Source organism: Salvelinus alpinus, chromosome 5 (assembly GCF_045679555.1).
Source record: "Salvelinus alpinus chromosome 5, SLU_Salpinus.1, whole genome shotgun sequence".
NCBI classification, from domain to species: domain Eukaryota; kingdom Metazoa; phylum Chordata; class Actinopteri; order Salmoniformes; family Salmonidae; genus Salvelinus; species Salvelinus alpinus.
Window position 1 is genome coordinate 69,347,998 of NC_092090.1, and position 21,084 is coordinate 69,369,081.

The 21,084-nt window shown below is 40.0% G+C and overlaps 2 long non-coding RNA genes across 2 annotated transcripts; one reads left to right on the forward strand and one right to left on the reverse strand.

Moving 5' to 3' along the window:
* Positions 1-955: 955 nt before the first annotated feature.
* On the reverse strand, positions 956-15,822 carry LOC139576611 (uncharacterized). Its single transcript, XR_011675152.1, has 2 exons — positions 15,686-15,822; positions 956-1,952 (listed from the first exon to the last, which is right to left on the reverse strand). It is a non-coding gene; the product is annotated as an uncharacterized lncRNA (long non-coding RNA).
* Positions 15,823-15,908: 86 nt separating this feature from the next.
* On the forward strand, positions 15,909-20,657 carry LOC139576612 (uncharacterized). Its single transcript, XR_011675153.1, has 2 exons — positions 15,909-16,050; positions 16,233-20,657. It is a non-coding gene; the product is annotated as an uncharacterized lncRNA (long non-coding RNA).
* The last annotated feature ends 427 nt before the right edge of the window (positions 20,658-21,084 follow it).

Genomic DNA, 21,084 nt, shown 5'->3' on the forward strand with positions numbered 1-21,084 from the left:
CTTGCTTGTTTAGTCATAATGTCATGCCCTGACCATAGAGAGCCCTTGATTCTCTATGGTGTAGTAGGTCAGGGCTTGACTAGGGGGTGATCTAGGACAGATATTTATATGTGGGTGCTAATATGGTTCCCAATTAGAGGCAGCTGTTTATCGTTGCCTCTGATTGGGGATCATATTTAGGTTGGTTGTTTCCCCACCTGCATTTGTGGGATATTATTTTGTGTTTTGTGCAGGTGCACCACGTAGTCACGTTTCGTTGTTAGTTTATTTGATTTATTGTTTTGCTAAGTTTCACTTTATAATAAATATGTGGAACTTAACATCTGCTGCGCCTTGGTCCGTCTCTCCTCACGTTCGTGACACATAAATTGAAATGAGGCAAACTATTAGAATTCTAACAACCAAGAAATGGTGGAGCGATTTTTGCATATTGCACCTTTAACTAAGTCAGTTACAAGGTAATTAAATGACATATGAAACAAGTGATCATGTAGAAGTTAACCCTTCACCAGGCAACATAGTATTATTTTTCAGTCTATAAACATTTTATCCCTAAAAAAAGACCAACAAATGAATTGATAGTCAAGAAACCAGTCATGCACCTGGCATAAGCACATTACTTCAACAGATGCCATAGAAATAACCTGGGCAATGATAGCACATTGCCTAATACCAGAATTAACATGGCCCTGTTTATTCCGTAATACAAGTATCAGATACTAAAACTATAAATAAATCTTTCTTGAACATCAACATACGATAGGTAGGCTCATGATCAATATGTACTTGATAATTTTGCAACATTAATCATGATGAATGCATGCACATTCGGTGACCTGTGTGCTAAATTAGTGGTTTTAAATGACACTACTTTACCTAATAATCATGGTTGAAATTTGATCACACAAATTTACTGGAACATGACAGCTAGCCAAAAAAAGTATGCAAAATCTTGTTATATTACTTAGTTGTTGATTTATTGAAATGACAGTGTTTTTGTCAACATTGCCGACCACAATACAGTAGGGCTATAGTAGCTACAGTAGCCTAGTGGTCAAAGAGAGCAAAGCATCTAGGTTTCAGAGTTTATATGGGAAACTTTATTTGACTTCAAATATAAGTCTATGTACAGAACACAAACATGAATACAGGCAAAATAAAGTTATGAATAGTTTGTTTGGAAAAACATGACATAGGCATAGTCAACTGATGCAGAGAAGTCAGTTAGGGGTTGCTGAATATTTCCTCTTATTTGAACACTAGGGAGGACTTGACAATCCCTTGTTGGTTACCAGCAAGCCTCTCCACTGGGTTATTAGTTATCATAGGCTGTCGTCTCATCTCTTAGCTGCCGCCTCCCTGTCATCCAGGTCAGTACAGCTGCTGCAGCCAGCTCAGCATTAACAAACACACAGACATAGTACCCTGCTGTCATACCAGTAAATGACACATAGCTAAAGTGGAGCCCCACAAACACAGAGAGGCCCACAAGCATCAGTAGGCTGGAAGCAGCCTGACAGATGACACTGAACCACAACACCCCTCTGTCATCACAGCAGACTGCAAACAGAAAGGCCATGAGGGCAAAGGGCACCAGCACCAGTGGAGTATACAGGCTCATAATGACCAGAACCCTGAGGATATCCACTAATACACCAGCGGTGGTAGCCATGTTGTTGTGTTGATCATCACAGGTAACTCCAACATCTTGTCCCTGGAGGCAGAAGTTGAAAGGGCTGATGATGGCCTCAGTAGAGCTGACCAACTGGCCGTGTAACACGATGAGGGCGTAGAGCTGCTGGGTGAGGATGAAGACGAGGAAAAGAGACACCGGAGGCCAGCAACGTGGAGGTCTTCTGGTGCTGTGCTCCATGGTTGAGAGGTTAACCATCACGAGGCGCCTGTAGGAGTCAGTGCACTTTCACTACCTCTCCTTGCCTCGAGTTGGGGTACTGTGGAGAGAGAAAGTAAATAAATAAGATAGAGGGGTCTATACTTGGACATTAGAAAAAGTTAAACCTAACGTTTTCCTCAGTCTCAAAATGTGCATCAGCCAATTACAATCCTCAACGTAGTTGCATGTGATGTGACCAGCTACAATGTAGTGTTCTATCAGATAACCACACTACGAGGTTAGAATAATACTGTGATTAGGATGATAATGCCCTCAGTGTAAGAGCCGTTTGAAAAGACCAACAAAAATGTCAGCCTGTTTTGGTGTGATGGAGTTTGCCTGCCTGGTGGCCAGTGATGTAGTGCAATTATTTTAGGTGTTTTCATCAAGCTGTCATCAAGGCAAAGGCTGGCTACTTTGAATAATCTCAAATATAAAATATATTTTGATTCATTTCACAGTTGTTTGGTTTCTACATGATTCCATGTGTTATTTCATAGTTTTGATGTCTTCACTATTACAGTGGTTCCTCCTTTAAAAGTTGCATCCTACTGCGGCACACCTTGCAGGCTGCTGCAGCATTCCGTGGCACATTATCTATTTGTCAGACATTTTTTCTGTTAACGCAAGTTATTGCTAGTTTGACCACCAGAGGGCATCTTTGAGAAGCATTTGATAGTCTTCCGTATTGGCATTACCAGAGAATTTAAGACCTTTTTTTTGTAATAACATAGTATATGGGATTGATTAAGAAATTTGGCTTAATTAATTTGATTAATATTATGGTGTTTCTATTCAGAGAAAAACAAAAACCATCAGGGTTTCCATTAGGATGGGAATAGAAAATATGGCGCTGTACAACGGAGGGAAGGAGTAGGCTGTCGTTGTAAATAAGAATTTGTTCTTAACTGACTTGCCTAGTTAAATAATGGAGCGTAAGAGCATAACATTTCTGCACCCTAATTTTCTAATTCTTGTCTAGCCAATACCCAAACGGAGGTTAAGTGAAAATAAAAATCTCATTGATATATCAAGACTAGTCCCGATGCTTGCCTCAGAGCAGCGCGAAACGGTGCTAAAAAACATCCTCAACATCCTCTTTAAATAAATAAGACCGTCGCCATTTTTAACAGCACATTACTCAACACTAGTGAGACTAATTTCACCTACATTATATCGGAAAAAAATGTTTTTCAATAACGTGACTCTCCACCAACAATAATTACACTAAATTATTAGCGATATTCTCACAGATCCTAAGGGGCTTTTATATAATTCTAAATTAATTAATAATAATCGCTTTGTTTAAAAAGTAATGATATTTTGGAGATTTCGTTTTAATTTTAGAGTGAGAAAAAGGCTATTCTTGAACATAGGGTGAGACATTCTCACTAATTTGTAAATAAAGACAGTTTGTTATTTCAAATTATTTATTTCTGGAGAAACCTAAATTGATTATTTAGCAGACATCACTTGCTTATGTTCATGAAGATGACGAGTGATCGGCAAAGGCAATCTGTAATCTGCTGGCATTACGGCACATCATCACTCTAATTACAGTCAGAAACTTGCGATCAAAACTTGCGAGACATTCAAGAATGTCATCTTCACAGACGAATCAACCGTGGCCCTTGAGCAATTTTCTGTAAATTGCTACAGAAATAAAAGAAGATTAACGAAAGCATAAAGATGTTGATAAAGAATTGCTGTTTTGAGTTAGATATATGTAACACTTTAGAGTACTTAAGCATCGAATACATTGTAAGTTGAGAGATTTTCACAACAGTAGCCGGGCTATAAAAAGTCTATTGTCCTGCTAATAGGAAACATTTGCATGATGGGATACATTCTTCATTGTAACCACAATGTCACACATCATTTGGATCTACCTTTCCAATTACTTTTAGAGTTTGGGATTTACAAATGTGCACTTTCATTATTAGTTACATTGTTTTAGTTCGAACGTGCAGATTTTTTCCCTTTATATTATTGCTACATTTTTGACCAGTTGCAATTGTAAGTAGGACAAATTTAAAAAATCCTACTTCTATTAGGCTGTTAAGCCTCAGACTACCTCAGCCAGTTATTTTATATAGGTCTAGGCTCCAAAGAAATAGACTCCAATTAAGCCCTCTTGTTGTTTGTAAAGTAAAATTAAAATTAAGATTGTTGAAATGAATTGCTCGACTGGTGTAGGTTTTCTCCATCTGGTGGTGTGCAACACTTGCATAACAAGTTAGCTATATTTTTAGGCACCAGCCACTGTTCACCTCCTATTGATTGTGCTGCAGTTGCTGCCAGTTGTTTTTATAAATTGAACCTTTATTTAACTAGGCAAGTACAAATGCTTATTTACAATGACGGCCTACCCTGGACAAACCCGGATGATGCTGGGCCAATTGTGAGCCGCGCTATGGCACTCCCAATCACGTCCGGATGTAATACAGCCTGAATTCGAACCAGGGACTGTAGTAAAGCCTCTTGCACCAAGATGCAGTGCATTAGATCGCTGCGCCACTCGGGAGCCATGAAAAATATACAGTTGAAGTCGGAAGTTCACATACACTTAGGTTGAAGTCATTAAAACTCGTTTTTCAACCACTCTACAAATTTCTTGTTAACAAACTATAATTTTGGCAAGTCGGTTAGGACATCTACTTTGTGCATGACAAGTACTTTTTCAACAATTGTTAACAGACAGATTATTTCACTTATAATTCACTGCATCACAATTCCAGTGGGTCAGAAGTTGACATACCCTAAGTTGACTGTGCCTTTAAACAGCTTGGAAAATTCCAGAAAATTATATCATGGCTTTAGAAGCTTATGATAGGATAATTGACAGCATTTGAGTCAATTGGAGGTGTACCTGTGGCTGTATTTCAAGGCCTACCTTCAAACTCAGTGCCTCTTTGCTTGACATCATAGGAAAATAAAAAGAAATCAGCCAAGACCTCAGAAAAAAATTGTAGACCTCCACAAGTCTGGTTCAACCTTGAGAGAAATTTCCAAATGCCTGAAGGTACCACGTTCATCTGTACAAACAATAGTACGCAAGTATAAACACAATGGGACCACGCAGCCGCCATACCACTCAGGAAGGAGACGCGTTCTGTCTCCTAGAGATGAACGTACTGTGGTGCAAAAAGTGAAAATCAATCCCATAACAGCAAAAGACCTTGTGAAGATGCTGGAGGAAACAGATACAAAAGTATCTATATCCACAGTAAAACAAGTCCTATATCGACACAACCTGAAAGGCCGCTCAGCAAGGAAGAAGCAACCGCTCCAAAACCGCCATAAAAAAGCCAGACTACAGTTTGCAACTGCACATGGGAACAAAGATCATACTTTGAGAAATGTCCTCTGTTCTGATGAAACAAAAATAGAACTGTTTGGCCATAATGACCATCGTTATGTTTGGAGGAAAAAGGGGGAAGCTTGCAAGCCGAAAAACACCACCCCAACCGTGGTGGCAACATCATGTTGTGGTGGTGCTTTGCTGCAGGAGCGACTGGTGCACTTAAAAAAATAGATGGCATCAAGAGGCAGGAAAATTGTGTGGATATATTGAAGCAACATCTCCAGACATCAGTCAGGAAGTTAAAGCTTGGTCACAAATGGGTCTTCCAAATGGACAATGACCCCAAGCATACTTCCAAAGTTGTGGCAAAATGGCTAAAGGACAACGAAGTCAAGGTATTGGAGTGGCCATCACAAAGCCCTGACCTCAATCCTATAGAACATTTGTGGGCAGAACTGATAAAGCGTGTGCGACCAAAGAGGCCTACAAACCTGACTCAGTTACACAAGCTCTGTCAGGAGGAAGGGGCCAAAATTCAACCAACTTATTGTGGGAAGCTTGTGGAAGGCCACCCGAAACATTTGACCCAAGTTAAACAATTTAAAGGCAATGCTACCAAATACTAATTGAGTGTATGTAAACGTCTGACCCACTGGGAATGTGATGAAAGAAATAAAAGCTGAAATAAATAATTCTCTCTATTATTCTGACATTTCACATTCTTAAAATGAAGTGGTGATCCTAACTAACCTAAAACTGAATTTTTACTAGGATTAAATGTCAGAAATTGTGAAAAACTGAGTTTAAACGTATTTGGCGAAGGTGTATGTAAACTTCCGACTTCAACTGTATATATATATTAATATATTTCAGAACATTAACCATGTGTGTAGGTAAATGTGTGTGTAGGTAGATGTGGAAAGATGGATACAAATGATTTGTTGCAAGTTGGGGAGGGGGGTTCACACCTAGCTCGGCTATTAGACAATTCTTTAGTAAAGGTTGTCTATTGTTCAGCGAATAGCCCATCCTGCTTGTGAAAAACGAATAATAATACTTTTTCACCTTTACACATGTTAAAGATTCCAATTGATGAAATGTTTTTAGCCACAATCGGCCCCAACCCCAATGAATACATTTGGGCATTCGGGCTAGAATGTTGATGTTTTGAAACCTTCTCCTTGCTTGTTTAATTACATTATGCCGGTCTCAGAGCAAATAGCCTGGATTGTTACTCCCATCTCGTTCCTCGCTCTCTTCCACGCGTCATTCTTCGCCTGAGTGGCTCGCTTGTGGGCGTGCTGGCAGGATGTACTGTTTTTTACTCTGTATATATGAATTAGAAATCAGCCTTCACTTAAATCATGATTCTACTCTATTGCATAGTTACAATGTGTAATCATTGATGTTCCAGGAGCAGAAGTGGTAAACACTGTTGAAGTGTATAATTGTAATACATACATGCAGACACAGCATCATTCAAAGAATGGAGTTTGATACACCTAGTATTGGATATGACTGAGAAAAAAAACGTGCAAAATAGCAAAAATAGCGAAATAGCATAACAAAAGAATATGCACAATTGTTTGTATCTACATTAACTAACATATTCCTCGCAATTGTACATTTTTTGCTTGACTAATTATGATGTTAGAATAAGTTAAATTTACTTCCAACAATGTTTTGTCAGCCATTTTTGCTGAAGAAAGTCACCAGGAACGGGTGGCTCGTGTCAAATTCGTCATTGGAACCACTCGATATGACCGGTCAAATAACAACCGTGGGACTCAAATGCATGAGTGCTCTAACTCCCCCTTGTGGAATGAAGGCGTGACGCTGGGTACCTCTAAGTCCCGCGGTGTAAGCTCGCAACTTTTAAAGGAGGAACCACTGTATTCTACAATGTAGAAAACAGTAAAAATAAAGAAAAATCCTTGAATGAGTAGGTGTGTCCAAACGTTTGACTGGTACTGTACATTCATGTGTTTTTATAGGGAAAATATGATCTATACAATATTTAAGTTGATTGTAGATCATTAAAAAAAACATTCCTGGTGGCACACACCATTAATGTGATTGACTCGAAAACAACAGCGCTCATTAACACTCGCTTCAAGCATTTTTGTTAAGAAAAACACTTCACTGCTGGTCCATGCATATGTGACGAAGTGGATGATTATAATAGTGCATATGAAACATTGTAAGTGTAGGCTTACACATCTATGTAATATAGCCTATAGTAGCAACAATTATTTATGTAGCAGTGTACTGGTCTGCAAGAGGGGCTCCAACAAGAAGCTCCTCATTAAATGTACTTGTAATCTTGAATTACAAGGTTTTGACTTCCCTGCTCTTCTCCCCTCCCCCCCAAAAAAAATCACCAGGCTCACAACACTGTGAGCTAATCTTCCAGGGCCTGGTTTCCCGATAGCGTTGGAACTAAAGGCGTCCGCATACATAGGTTCGGTTTGCTCCTAGCAGAATTCAGCTAGGCGAAGTGAACATCTGTGCTCGCATACTCCCTTAAAATACCTTTGCTTGAAAAACAAGGAAATATTGCTTGAAAAACAAGGAAATATTACTGCCGTAGCCAGCACACTTCCTCAAAATAGTATGATTTAATCTAAGATAACTCAAGAAATCTAATTAATTTCAAAGTTTTTGCAGAGGAGGTCTTAGTCGCTCAATTTACATCTAAGATGTTTGGTGCAGTATTTCTCAAGTGAAAAAATGTGCATGAAAACTAGTCATCTGCCGTTGAATTAATTGAAGAATCCCTACTGTTGACCAATCACCCACGAAGGGGCGTAGACTTCAGCTCCTGAACTTCGACAAGCCTCAAAACAGCTGAAGTAACCCCCTGCAGAACACCAAAACGTCACAAAATGTCATAATATATGCATTAACTGTTTTGACTGGGAAGCATGCGGTAAGCTTTAGACTTTTGAGTGTTTTAACGATGCAGCTTTCCTGCACTGGCCGAAGATGTAACCAGCTTTCCCCAAAACACCACACAGGAAGAACGTTCGCTATATGTCGTTGAGTCGTGTCGATACTGATAGAATCGAAAGAAAGGCAGCACTGCTCTCAGATCATCTTTCTTCATTTAAATCTTACCTTAACATTATAATTATTCCATAATGGCGACGGATTATTCAGCTCCTAGAGCAACCTGGTCTAGGAGCATTTTGTATTATTGTGTACGGAAATCCGAGACACTCCATTAACCTAGGTGCCTAACGCTAATGTTAGGTAGGCTTTGTCTTTTAATGCAGTCATCTCGGTTTTCATTTTAAGTATAATTTTATCCTTTGCTTGTTTGTAACAATTGGAAAGACATTGGCAACTTTGCAGTTGTAGTCAATTTTGTTGTGAAGTTGTCAGTGGTCACAGAGAGACAAACATCTTGATTCTGTTTAGAGGAGATAATTCTGTGTATAAAGTGACACGGTAAGGAAAAACGCATCTAATGACACACTTAGCTGTCCTATGAGTGGTCTGAGGCAGTCGGTAAATAACGAGCTTTTTCAAGTGCAACTTTAATATTGATGGTTTTGGAAAACAGCTCAGAGATTTAATGATGTTCCTACAAATGTTCTAACAATGAACTTAGCCTAGATGCTTTTGGGGAACCGGACCCAGGTGAAAATTGGTGTGTGCTTTAGTAACTTTGATTAGCAGATGGTGACGTTCGACTGCTGTTAATGCTGCATTCAAAACAACTGGGAACTCTGAAATTTTCCGACTTCAGTGTGTTCAAGACAACTGGGAAAAATCGTTTTGAACGTTCATCCAACTCAGAATTCCAAGTCGGAAAGTCAGGAATCAATCTAGAGCCCCGACTTTTCGACTTGATGACTGATGACATGATTTTACCTCGTTTTATATCTGAGTTTCTGAGAAATGCAGAGTTCATGTGCTAGTCCCAACTAGGAAAGTCTGACATTACCAACTTGCTAACTGGTTGTAATTATACACGTGCCGCATTCAATAAATCAGCAAGTCAGAAATATCTGAGTTCTGACTAGCATGTGAATGCGGAAATGGCACCATAAGGAGGATCCCACAGTTTCTAAACCCAGAGGAGCAACATCACAAGACTTACGGGAACGCTTGCGAAGCAGACCAGGGTTTGGGGTTAGAGAAGTCAATACGAGAACTGAAACATTCTTCCACTAATACAGGAGTTGTGTGTGTCCTATCAAATGAGAAGAAGAAAAATGCATCTCCAAATTGAAGCGTAGGACTGGCTCTTGGGCTGCATTTACACATTTTGCCACTAATTGGTATTTTGACCAATCAGGGTTCCCTGTGTAAAGGCAGCCTTAGAACCACAGTCTGTATGATTTTCAGTCACTTCATTAAAAAAATATATATATAGGCAATCACTTTATATATCCCTTGAAAATGCCTACCAGGACTATTTGCATTGTCCTCCCTAGCAGTCAGAGACCACTATGATGACACACAAAATGGGTTTGATGGATCGCGGGAAAAGAGCAGGAATAGGTTTTTGTAGGCTACAGTCCAAGCTGTCTTCCAATGGTACGACTGCTGTTGGCATCCAAAGATGATCCAATTTGAATAAACGCTTGGAGTTAAGGATGACAGCAGTGGTGTAGTCTACGGCTATATGGATGTCACTTATTATTGCTATCTACATAGCACATTGATGTGAATCACTGCTGCTCTCATTTAGCTATTTGTGCCTTACGGATTGTGGTGGTTGTGGATGGCTGTTCACAAATATAAATATTTGAACCCAATAATGGTTGATTTTAAGAAGTTGACGGCCTAAGTTAAAACTTCTTGCAACTATAGGGGGTGCTGTTCCGCATTAGCATTTTTTGGTCTCCAAATTAAACTGCCTCGTGCTCAATTCTTGATCGTACAATATGCATATTATTGTTATTATTGGGTAGAAAACACTTTCTAGTTTCTATAGCCGTTGGAATTTTGTCTCTGAGTGGTACAGAACTACTTCTACAGCACTTTTCCTGACAGGGAGTCAGATTTCAGAAATTTTGACCCCTGATCTGGGGTCGGTTTTAAGGTGCCTGTAGATGCTATGGAGAAACCGACACTGCCTACGTCTTCCTCTGGGTGTCAGTACGTCATCACGCTTTGAATGGATTCGATTGCGCAATCAGAGCCACTATAAAACACGAAAACGTGGAAGTACCGCTCTCTTCCTGCATGCGTCTTGCGCAAGATGGACATCAGACCTGCCTCCTTCCAAATGGTTGTTTAGCCAGTGATATTTCTCCGGTCATGTTTTTAGTCGTTATAGTTGTTAAAAACATCATAATGTAGTTAATTTGAACCGTTTTATAGCAATTTATATCCGTTTAGTGCGATTTTGAGGAATTTCTTTGTCGTGCACTCTGAAACTTTGGGCACGTTTCGGGGTCCCGTTCGATCGTTAGTGGACATTTCGAAGGACAGAGGACATCTATCGACCAAAAGAAGATTAGACCCAAGAAAGGATACATTGCCCAAGAATCTGATGGAAAATCAGCTCATAGTAAGAAATATTTAATATGATAAATCGTTGTTCTGTCGAAATATTTTAAACGCATATTACGCCATTTTGTTTGTTATAGCTTCTCTTGGCGAACGCTGTATAAGAAAGTAAGGATAATTTTAGAAATGTAAATCAGCGATTGCATTAAGAACTAATTTGTCTTTCGATTCCTGTCAACCCTGTATTTTTTAGTCAAGTATATGATTAGCTTTCGATTAAACTAGATCACTCTGAAAGATGACGTCCGACATTTTGAGGCTTGATTTCCTACTATTTTCATTGTGTAACCACGGTTTTGTATGGCTAAATATGCACATTTTCGAACAAACTGTATATGTATGTTGTAAAATGATGTTACAGGAGTGTCATCGGAAGAATTCTGAGAAGGTTAGTGAAAAAATTAATATATTTTGGCGATGATTACGTTATAGCTCTCTTTGGCTTGAATCGATGCTCTGGTAACGTTTGCACATGTGGTATGCTAACTTATCGATTTATTGTGTTTTCGCTGTAAAACGCTTAGAAAATCTGAAATATTGTCTGGAATCACAAGATCTGGGTCTTTCCATTGCTATGCTTTGTCTATTCTTATGAAATGTTTTATGATGAGTAAATTGGTCATACACGTTGCTCTCTATAGTAATTCTAGTCGAGTTGTGATGGTCGGTGCAATTGTAAACTGTGATTTCTACCTGAAATATGCACATTTCTCTAACAAAACCTATCCTATACCATAAATATGTTATCAGACTGTCATCTGATGAGTTTTTTTCTTGGTTAGTGGCTATCAATATCTTAGTTTAGCCGAATTGGTGATAGCTACTGGTGGAGAGAAAAAATGGTGGACAAAGAAATTGTGTATTTTGCTAACGTGTTTAGCTAATAGATTTACATATTGTGTCTTCCCTGTAAAACATTTTAAAAAACAGAAATGATGGGTTTATTCACAAGATCTGTATCTTTCATCTGGTGTCTTGGACTTGTGAGTTAATGATATTTAGATGCTACTATCTACTTGTGAAGCTATGCTAGCTATGCTAATCAGTGTGTGGGGGGGTGGGGGGTGATCCCGGACCCGGGGTAGAGGCTCATGAAAGGTTAACGGCCTACCCTGGCCAAACTCTCCCCTAAACCGGACGCCGCTGGGCCAATTGTGCACCGCCCTATGGGACTCCCAATCATGGCCGGTTGTGATACAGCCCGGGATCGAACCAGGGACTGTAGTGACGCCTCTAGCACTGAGATGTACCGCTGCGCAACTAGGGAGCCTATCAATAATTTTTTTGAAACCAGTGGACAGCCAGTGAAAAATGTGCTCTTACAACAACTGCACAGTGCGGATCCCAGCCTGTGGAATAAAAGTGGAACTTTTATTGAGCAATCTAATTCATGCTGATAAAAACATTCAATCCATAGGCCTAATGGACACATGTTCAAACTCTCACTCTTTTTATAGACTTAAAAGGGCAATCTGTAGTTGCTAGATCCATTTTTGGACTTGGATATATACACTGCTCAAAAAAATAAAGGGAACACTAAAATAACACATCCTAGATCTGAATGAAATATTCTTATTAAATACTTTTTTCTTTACATAGTTGAATGTGCTGACAACAAAATCACACAAAAATTATCAATGGAAATCAAATTTATCAACCCATGGAGGTCTGGATTTGGAGTCACACTCAAAATTAAAGTGGAAAACCACACTACAGGCTTATCCAACTTTGATGTAATGTCCTTAAAACAAGTTAAAATGAGGCTCAGTAGTGTGTGTGGCCTCCACGTGCCTGTATGACCTCCCTACAACGCCTGGGCATGCTCCTGATGAGGTGGCGGATGGTCTCCTGAGGGATCTCCGCCCAGACCTGGACTAAAGCATCCGCCAACTCCTGGACAGTCTGTGGTGCAACGTGGCGTTGGTGGATGGAGCGAGACATGATGTCCCAGATGTGCTCAATTGGATTCAGGTCTGGGGAACGGGCGGGCCAGTCCATAGCATCAATGCCTTCCTCTTTCAGGAACTGCTGACACACTCCAGCCACATGAGGTCTAGCATTGTCTTGCATTAGGAGGAACCCAGGGCCAACCGCACCAGCATATGGTCTCACAAGGGGTCTGAGGATCTCATCTCGGTACCTAATGGCAGTCAGGCTACCTCTGGCGAGCACATGGAGGGCTGTGCGGCCCCCCAAAGAAATGCCACCCCACACCATGACTGACCCACCGCCAAACCGGTCATGCTGGAGGATGTTGCAGACAGCAGAACGTTCTCCACGGCGTCTCCAGACTCTGTCACGTCTGTCACATGTGCGTGTGAACCTGCTTTCATCTGTGAAGAGCACAGGGCGCCAGTGGCGAATTTGCCAATGGTGTTGGTGTTGGTGTTCTCTGGCAAATGCCAAACGTCCTGCACGGTGTTAGGCTGTAAGCACAACCCCCACCTGTAGACGTCGGGCCCTCATACCACCCTCACGGAGTCTGTTTCTGACCGTTTGAGCAGACACATGCACATTTGTGGCCTGCTGGAGGTCATTTTGGAGGGCTCTGGCAGTGCTCCTCCTTGCACAAAGGCGGACGTAGCGGTCCTGCTGCTGGGTTGTTGCCCTCCTTCGGCCTCCTCCACGTCTCCTGATGTACTGCCTGTCTCCTGGTAGCGCCTCCATGCTCTGGACACTACGCTGACAGACACAGTAAACCTTCTTGCCACAGCTCGCATTGATGTGCCATCCTGGATGAGCTGCACTACCTGAGCCACTTGTGTGGGTTGTAGACTCCATCTCATGCTACCACTAGAGTGAAAGCACCGCCAGCATTCAAAAGTGACCAAAACATCAGCCAGGAAGCATAGGAACTGAGAAGTGGTCTGTGGTCACCACCTGCAGAACCACTCCTTTATTGGGGGTGTCTTGCTAATTGCCTATAATTTCCACCTTTTGTCTATTCCATTTGCACAACAGCATGTGAAATTTATTGTCAATCAGTGTTGCTTCTTAAGTGGACAGTTTGTTTTCACAGCATCCATAGTTCTGTCTATTAATCTGAGTGGTTAGATTTCTCCATGCCCATCCCTCAGTTTTTTTTTACCAAAACAGGTGGGGCAATCGTTTTGTTATTTTTTAATCTGTGGATTTGCCCTTTAAACAGCTGCATATTATCAATATATCAAAGTGTCACCAACAAAAAGTGAAACAATAGACCTATAGCAAATGCAGAATTCATTTTTCACATGTAAATAGCACTTTCAGAAGTGCTGAAAGCATGCCATTCCATAAGCGCAGCATTTATTTTTCAACTCGAATCAATGAGCCCAATCTGTCCTCCGTAACAAAATCCTAAAGTACAGAGTAGGGCTGGCTAATAAATCCTTAGTTTTGGTGTTACGCTCCGGTAAAACAACTAGGCTAATCTATACTTCCAGTCATTCCAATAAATGTTATACTCCTTGATCTTGTAAATATGGAATTCTGATAGACTTTGGTTTTTAATGTAAAGATATAATTTAATTGTATTATTATTATATGTAGTAGAAAGCAATGGGTTAGAAGAAGCCTACATAACCAACCCATGAAGTTAAATTTAACATCCATATATGGCCAGCTATGTAAACTTTAACATTGATTTATCCTGCAATAGATGTGGTTCAATTGGTAACATACATGTGTCTTCTAATGCCGCTTAAGGGCAAAGTAATATAAAAGTAACTGAATGTAATCAGATTATGTTATTGGGTTTGGGTAATCCAAAACTTGTCACTGACTACAATTTTGGACAGGTAACTAGTAACAGATTACATTTAGGAAGTAACCTACCCAACGCTGGCTATCAATCATGTTAACATTATTCAAGCATGTGATAAAATACCATATAATAATACCAATGTAATAAAATACCAATAAAGCTAAAAGACTAGTGGGGCGTTCACATGCTATTGGAGTTATCGAAAGCTCAGAGTTCATACTGGAAAGTTTCACTTGAAAGACCTTCCAAATTGTAATTACAAGTGGGAAACTTGGAGAAAATGTTACCCGAGTTGCCGAGCCGAGTTGTGACGTTTCACCTTTTTAACCAAAAGATAACAACGAATTTTTGACAGTTATCAATTTGGATAATGCAGCTAATTTGACCGTATTGTGAATGTTAGGTAAACTAGCTAAATGTATATGGTTGATGAATTGGCCCGACCTCAAAAGCGCTTAATCATGTCGGTCTTACGACTTCCCACATACGCCCCAGCTCAGCACAGCTGAAATCTCATTCTTGTAGGCTAATTAGCTTTATACTTAAATTTACCATTTGCATGGGAAAATGTTCTGGGATAGGCTACATACAGTAATTTGTGGCGCTTAAAAAAAACGCACCCGTTTAAGACATTATGCATAAAATAAACTATAACCGTAGGAAATAGGGATTGTCTTTGTGTCCGGACAATAAACATAGGCAGAAGAACAATGACATGCATCAAAAGCTACTTTCACATTATTTAGGCAGGCGCCAAGTGCCTTAAAAGGATGATCATTGGATTGGGTCCAAGAGTCATAACCGAGCAACAGCTCGGTTAACCGCTGAATTGCATTGAATTCTACGACGGGCAGAAATCTTAGTTCGAGTCTGGAAGTTTTCCTCGCAACCTATACATGCCAGAATGTTGAATAAAATGACATGCTGCTTTACCGGTTGTCCATGCGGCTGGTCCTTTAGGCCGTGGGCGCGTGAGCACATATCCACAAGAAAGTATAACTACATCAACTTTTCAAAGCACTGGTAGTGCATTCAGATTTATATCACCTGGAGCATGAGCACAAGATACAAATTCATGCGTACCTCCCGAACACATGCATACATCGTTCTGCGCATGCTTCAACGTCGGGTTTCCAAGCAAGGCTAACGGCAATATACTGTTTTATAAATACTTACATTTAAAGGTGTTACCACATCAAAGTAAGGTGAACAAACAACTTACCTAGGTAAATAATAATGATCGTGAGTCAAGTTGAGGTAGTCAACATCTTTCTTTAAACAATGCTCAGCAAGTGTTGAGAACACTCAAAGTTGAGCATTAGTGCACTTTCGACTGGATAAGTTAAGTTTCACTTTGAGATGTCTCATGTGCTAATATTTAGCTTGTGTCAGCTGATCATCATAATAATAACTGCGTGGCGAATATCAACGGGACTTTCCTTGTAAACAGATTTTGAATTGGGCTTTGAAGTAGTCCAGCAGTCAAATTGGTGAAATGCTCGCTTGATTTACTTTCACCCAGCCAACTAACGTCAACTTCATAAATGGCCTAAATTTCAACAACATAGAAGAAACGATACAGAAAAGGTTTGTAGGCCATTTTATGTCTTACACATGAGAAACATGAGCTGTCAGAGCTGCCAATTCTCATGCATTGGCCGTGATATACGCATTTGACCCTCTTCTCACGTTCTCACAGCACACCTCTTATATCTCATTGAAAATTACTGCTTTTATTTGTCTAATTAGTCCATTAACTTTTCAACTAGACGCGGAGGGGTGGACATCTCCTGCTCTGACTGCAGCGCGAGGACTTGACCGCCTGTGAGTGCTTTGGGACGGGGTGGGGCCTACGGCAGCACCCGCTGCTCGTTGAGAAGAGTAAGAACGATACGTGCTTTCACGTCAGAGTCTCCAATAACACCAGAAAAAGTCGCTAGATTTGTCGCTAGTCACTTTTTTGAAAATGTGTCGCTAGAGGGGTCTGAATACTCGCTAAATATAGCGACAACGTCGCTAAATTGGCAACAATGCGCATGTTGCGGTGTCACTACAGCCTGGGGTTCATTGACCGGGAGTTCCATTGAGGCGGCACATAATTGTCCGGGTTAGGGGAGGGTTTGGCCTGGGGGGGCTTTACTTGGCTCCCCGTGCTCTAGTGACAGTGTGTCAGTGTTTCATCTGACACATTGGTGCAGCTGGCTTCCAGGTTAAGCGAGCAGGTGTTAAGAAGTGCGGTTTGGTGGGTCATGTTTCGGAGGAAGCATTACTTCACCTTTGCCTCTCCCAAGCCCGTTGGGGAGTTGCAGCGATGAGACAAGATCATAATCACGAAAAAGGGGGTCAAAAATTAAATAAAAATAGTTTTATTATCTATTTATTAATTTAGTCTGATCAGTGGAACAATTCTCATTCTTAACAGTGGACTAAATAATAGGGTAATTACCGTCAGCAAGAACACTACTGTTATTCCCCACACTTATTATATTATTCCACTTCTTCCCAATTTTGCCAGTGTAATCACATATTTGAAATCTGATATGCCTACTTGTGTCTTTGAAAATTAATGATATGAAGCTATGTATTATTGCAGCTATTTATGGAAAGTTTTGGATAAGTCTTACAAAAAAAGCATTGGATATGAAATGCTCAAGGAATCAAATATAATTTTTGACATTTTAGTATTGTGCACAAGCTAGGCAGTAAGTAGGGGGACTCACAACTCATAAACACATATTTTGTCTATGTCGAGTAAGATGATGGCAAGGATCTTCAACTAGAGGCATAATTACCTTGACTAACCTGTACCCCCGCACATTGACTTGGTACCGGTACCCCCTATATATAGCCTCGTTATTGTTATTTTATTGTGTTACTTTTAATTTCCTAAATATTTTCTTAACTCTTTCTGAACTCTATTTCTTGAACTGCAAGTAAGTTCTTGAACAAGTAAGTAAGCATGTCACGTTAAGGTCTACACCTGTTGTATTCTGCGCATGTGACAAATAAAATTTGATTTGATAAGTAGTAAGTAAGTAGCTTTGCACGAGCCTTCCCAGTGGGCAAAACCTGGTTGAAAAGACGTCAGTATTACGTATTTTTATGAAGTCTTATTCTGTTCACAAACTTGTTGAAAAATGAAGATTTTTTTATGTATTTTTACTGAACAGCATATGACTTCTTTTTCTTACCGCCATAAGACCAGTTGGTCGTAATTGCTATATTATGTAGCCTACTGGTCATAGTTAAAACCTCATCATAACCTGGTAACTTATTACCTACACTCGTAGAAAAAGGGGTTCCAGAAGGGTTCTACAGCTGTCCCCATAGAAGAACCCATTTTGGTTCCAGGGAGAATACTTTTTAGTTTCCATGTAGAACCCTCTGTGGAAAGGGTTCTACTTGAAACCAAAAGGGTTCTACCTGGAACCAAACAGGGTTCTTCAAAGGGTTCTCCTATGGGCACAGCTGAATAACTACTTTGGGTTTTAGATAGAAAAAAAGGTGCTAAGAGTGTACTGTAACAATTATTGCAGAGAATAAAGTTGGATATTGAAAATATTGTTAATTACATTTCTATTTGTTTCCATAATCAACAATTAAAGTTAATCTGCAACACAGTCTTACATTTAAAATGGATCAAGCAATGGCAAAAACAATATATATATATTTTTTCACACATCGGCATACAGTAATTGTTTCATAATTCACCCACAGCAATTGGATGCATAGAAATACTGGGAGTATATAAAGACCCAATGTTTATGATAAATAAGAGTGGTGATATAGGGTAGATCCTCATCAAGGACCTCTGAGCACAGAAGGCGATCAGGAGTGTCGTGGCCCTCTTGAAGAGTCGTGTGATGGGTCAGATCTGCAGGGAAGAGAATCGGCGCATTACAACTTTATCCATTTGAAAAGTACAAGCTATAAAAGGACATTCTTGAAGAAACTTCGTGGACTCAGCTGCATAAAAGTATTTCCATGGTACTAGTTCAATAATTTTGTGGCAGTTATAGCTTAGATGTCTTTAAAAAATAGTACTTTGCTCATATACTATACAGTTGAAGTCAGAAGTTTACATACACCTTAGCCAAATACATTTAAACTCAGTTTTTCACAATTCCTGACATTTAATCCTAGTAAAAATTCCCTGTCTTAGGTCAGTTAGGATCACCACTTTATTTTAAGAATGTGAAATGTCAGAATAATAGTAGAGAATTATTGATTTCAGCTTTTATTTCTTTCATCACATTCCCAGTGGGTCAGAAGTTTACATACACTCAATTAGTAATTGGTAGCATTGTCTTTAAATTGTTTAATTTGGTTCAAACATTTTGGGTAGCCTTCCACAAGCTTCCCACAATAAGTTGGATGAATTTTGGCCCATTTCTCCTGACAGAGCTGGTGTAACTGAGTCAGGTTTGTAGTCCTCCTTGCTCGCACACGCTTTTTCAGTTCTGCCCACTCATTTTCTATGGGATTGAGGTCAGGGCTTTGTGATGGACACTCCAATACCTTGACTTTGTTGTCCTTAGGCCATTTTGCAACAACTTTGGAAGTATACTTGGGGTCATTGTCCAGTTGGAAGACCCATTTGCGACCAAGCTTTAACTTCCTGACTGATGTCTTGAGATGTTGCTTCAATATATCCACATAATTTCCCATCCTTATGATGCCATCTATTTTGTGAAGTGCACCAGTCCCTCCTGCAGCAAAGCACCCCCACAACATGATGTTGCCACCCCCGTGCTTCACGGTTGGGATGGTGTTCTTTGGCTTGCAAGCTTCCCCCTTTTTCCTCCAAACATAACGATGGTCATTATGGGCAAACAGTTATATTTTTGTTTCATCAGACCAGAGGACATTTCTCCAAAAAGTACGATCTTTGTCCCCATGTGCAGTTGCAAACCGTAGTCTGGATTTTTATGGCGGTTTTGGAGGAGTGGCTTCTTCCTTGCTGAGCAGCCTTTCAGGTTATGTCGATATAGGGCTCGTTTTACTGTGGATATAGATACTTTTGTACCTGTTTCCTCCAGCATCTTCACAAGGTCCTTTGCTGTTGTTCTGGGATTGATTTGCACTTTTTGCACCAAAGTGCGTTCATCTCTAGGAGACAGAACGCGTCTCCTTCCTGAGCGGTATGACGGCTGCGTGGTCCCATGGTGTTTATACTTGCGTACTATTGTTTGTACAGATGAACGTGGTACCTTCAGGCGTTTGGAAATTGTGGACTTGTGGCGGTCTACAATTTTTTTCTGAGGTCTTGGCTGATTTCTTTTGATTTTCCCATGATGTCAAGCAAAGAGGCACTGAGTTTGAAGGTAGGCCTTGAAATACATCCACAGGTACACCTCCAATTGACTCAAATGATGTCAATTAGCCTACCAGAAGCTTCTAAAGCCATGACATCATTTTCTGGAATTTTCCAAGCTGTTTAAAGGCACAGTCAACTTAGTGTATGTAAAACTCTGACCCACTGGAATTGTGATACAGTGAATTATAAGTCAAATAATCTGTCTGTAAACAATTGTTGGAAAAATTAGATGTCCTAACCGACTTGCCAAAACTATAGTTTGTTAACAAGACATTTGTGGAGCGGTTGAAAAACGAGTTTTAATGACTCCAACCTAAGTGTATGTAAACTTCCAACTTCAACTGTACATACTTTGCGTCCTTCTCCAACACGGCTCAGTGGCATATTCCGGGACTTTCCAGAGGGCCTGCAACACATCAACCTCCTGAGTTTTCTGGCTTTTCATGACACGTACTGTAAGATTATTATTATTATTTTTTACGATTGGCATGTTGTGGGCATGCAGGACATGACATAACAGTAACGCACAGTAAAATATCTTTAACAGTCAGAATCTACTAAAAGTGGTAGCAAAGGCATGTTTTCTCCTTTGTCCCTTCATATTGAAGTGGGACATCAATCTGAAACATTTTAAGAAAGATGATATCAAAATTAGACAGTAGTTGGATAATAAAAGTGCTCAACTCCTCTCTAAATGGTAAAGTTTTGCTTAATCGTAATACATGTTGTAATATTCAAACCACTTTTGATAAACACACCGCTCCATAATCCTGAGGACATTGTCCCGGACAGAGGTTCCCCAATTGAGGACAGCTTGGCAATTAAAGTATGTGTAAAGAGGCAATAAAGATATAATAAAATATTATATTGTTCAAAAGTTATGTCTGTCATATCATTCCTGCAACAAACATTGTTAGAAATGGGTGTAATTTGCAAATCTCTTCATCTTCTCTGCAACTGCACACATGTGATAGTTTGAGTGAGCGACAGAGCGAATGAGCAAGAGAGAAATGGGAGAAACTTTACATGACTCACCTGGGAAAAAAGGCGAGTTAAAATTGTACTTGATTTGCTTTACAATCTAATATTATTAGAAGCTGTGCTATTTCAATTGGATCTACTTACACAAAAGAGTTCCAAAAGGGTACAACCATTTTTGGTTCCAGGTAGAACCGTTTTGGGTTCCAAAATAGTTATAACTGGAACCAAAGGGTTCTATCTGGAACCAAAAAGGGTTCTTCAAAGGGTTCTCCTATGCGGACAGCCGATTAACCCTTTTAGGTTATAGATACCACCTTTTTTTC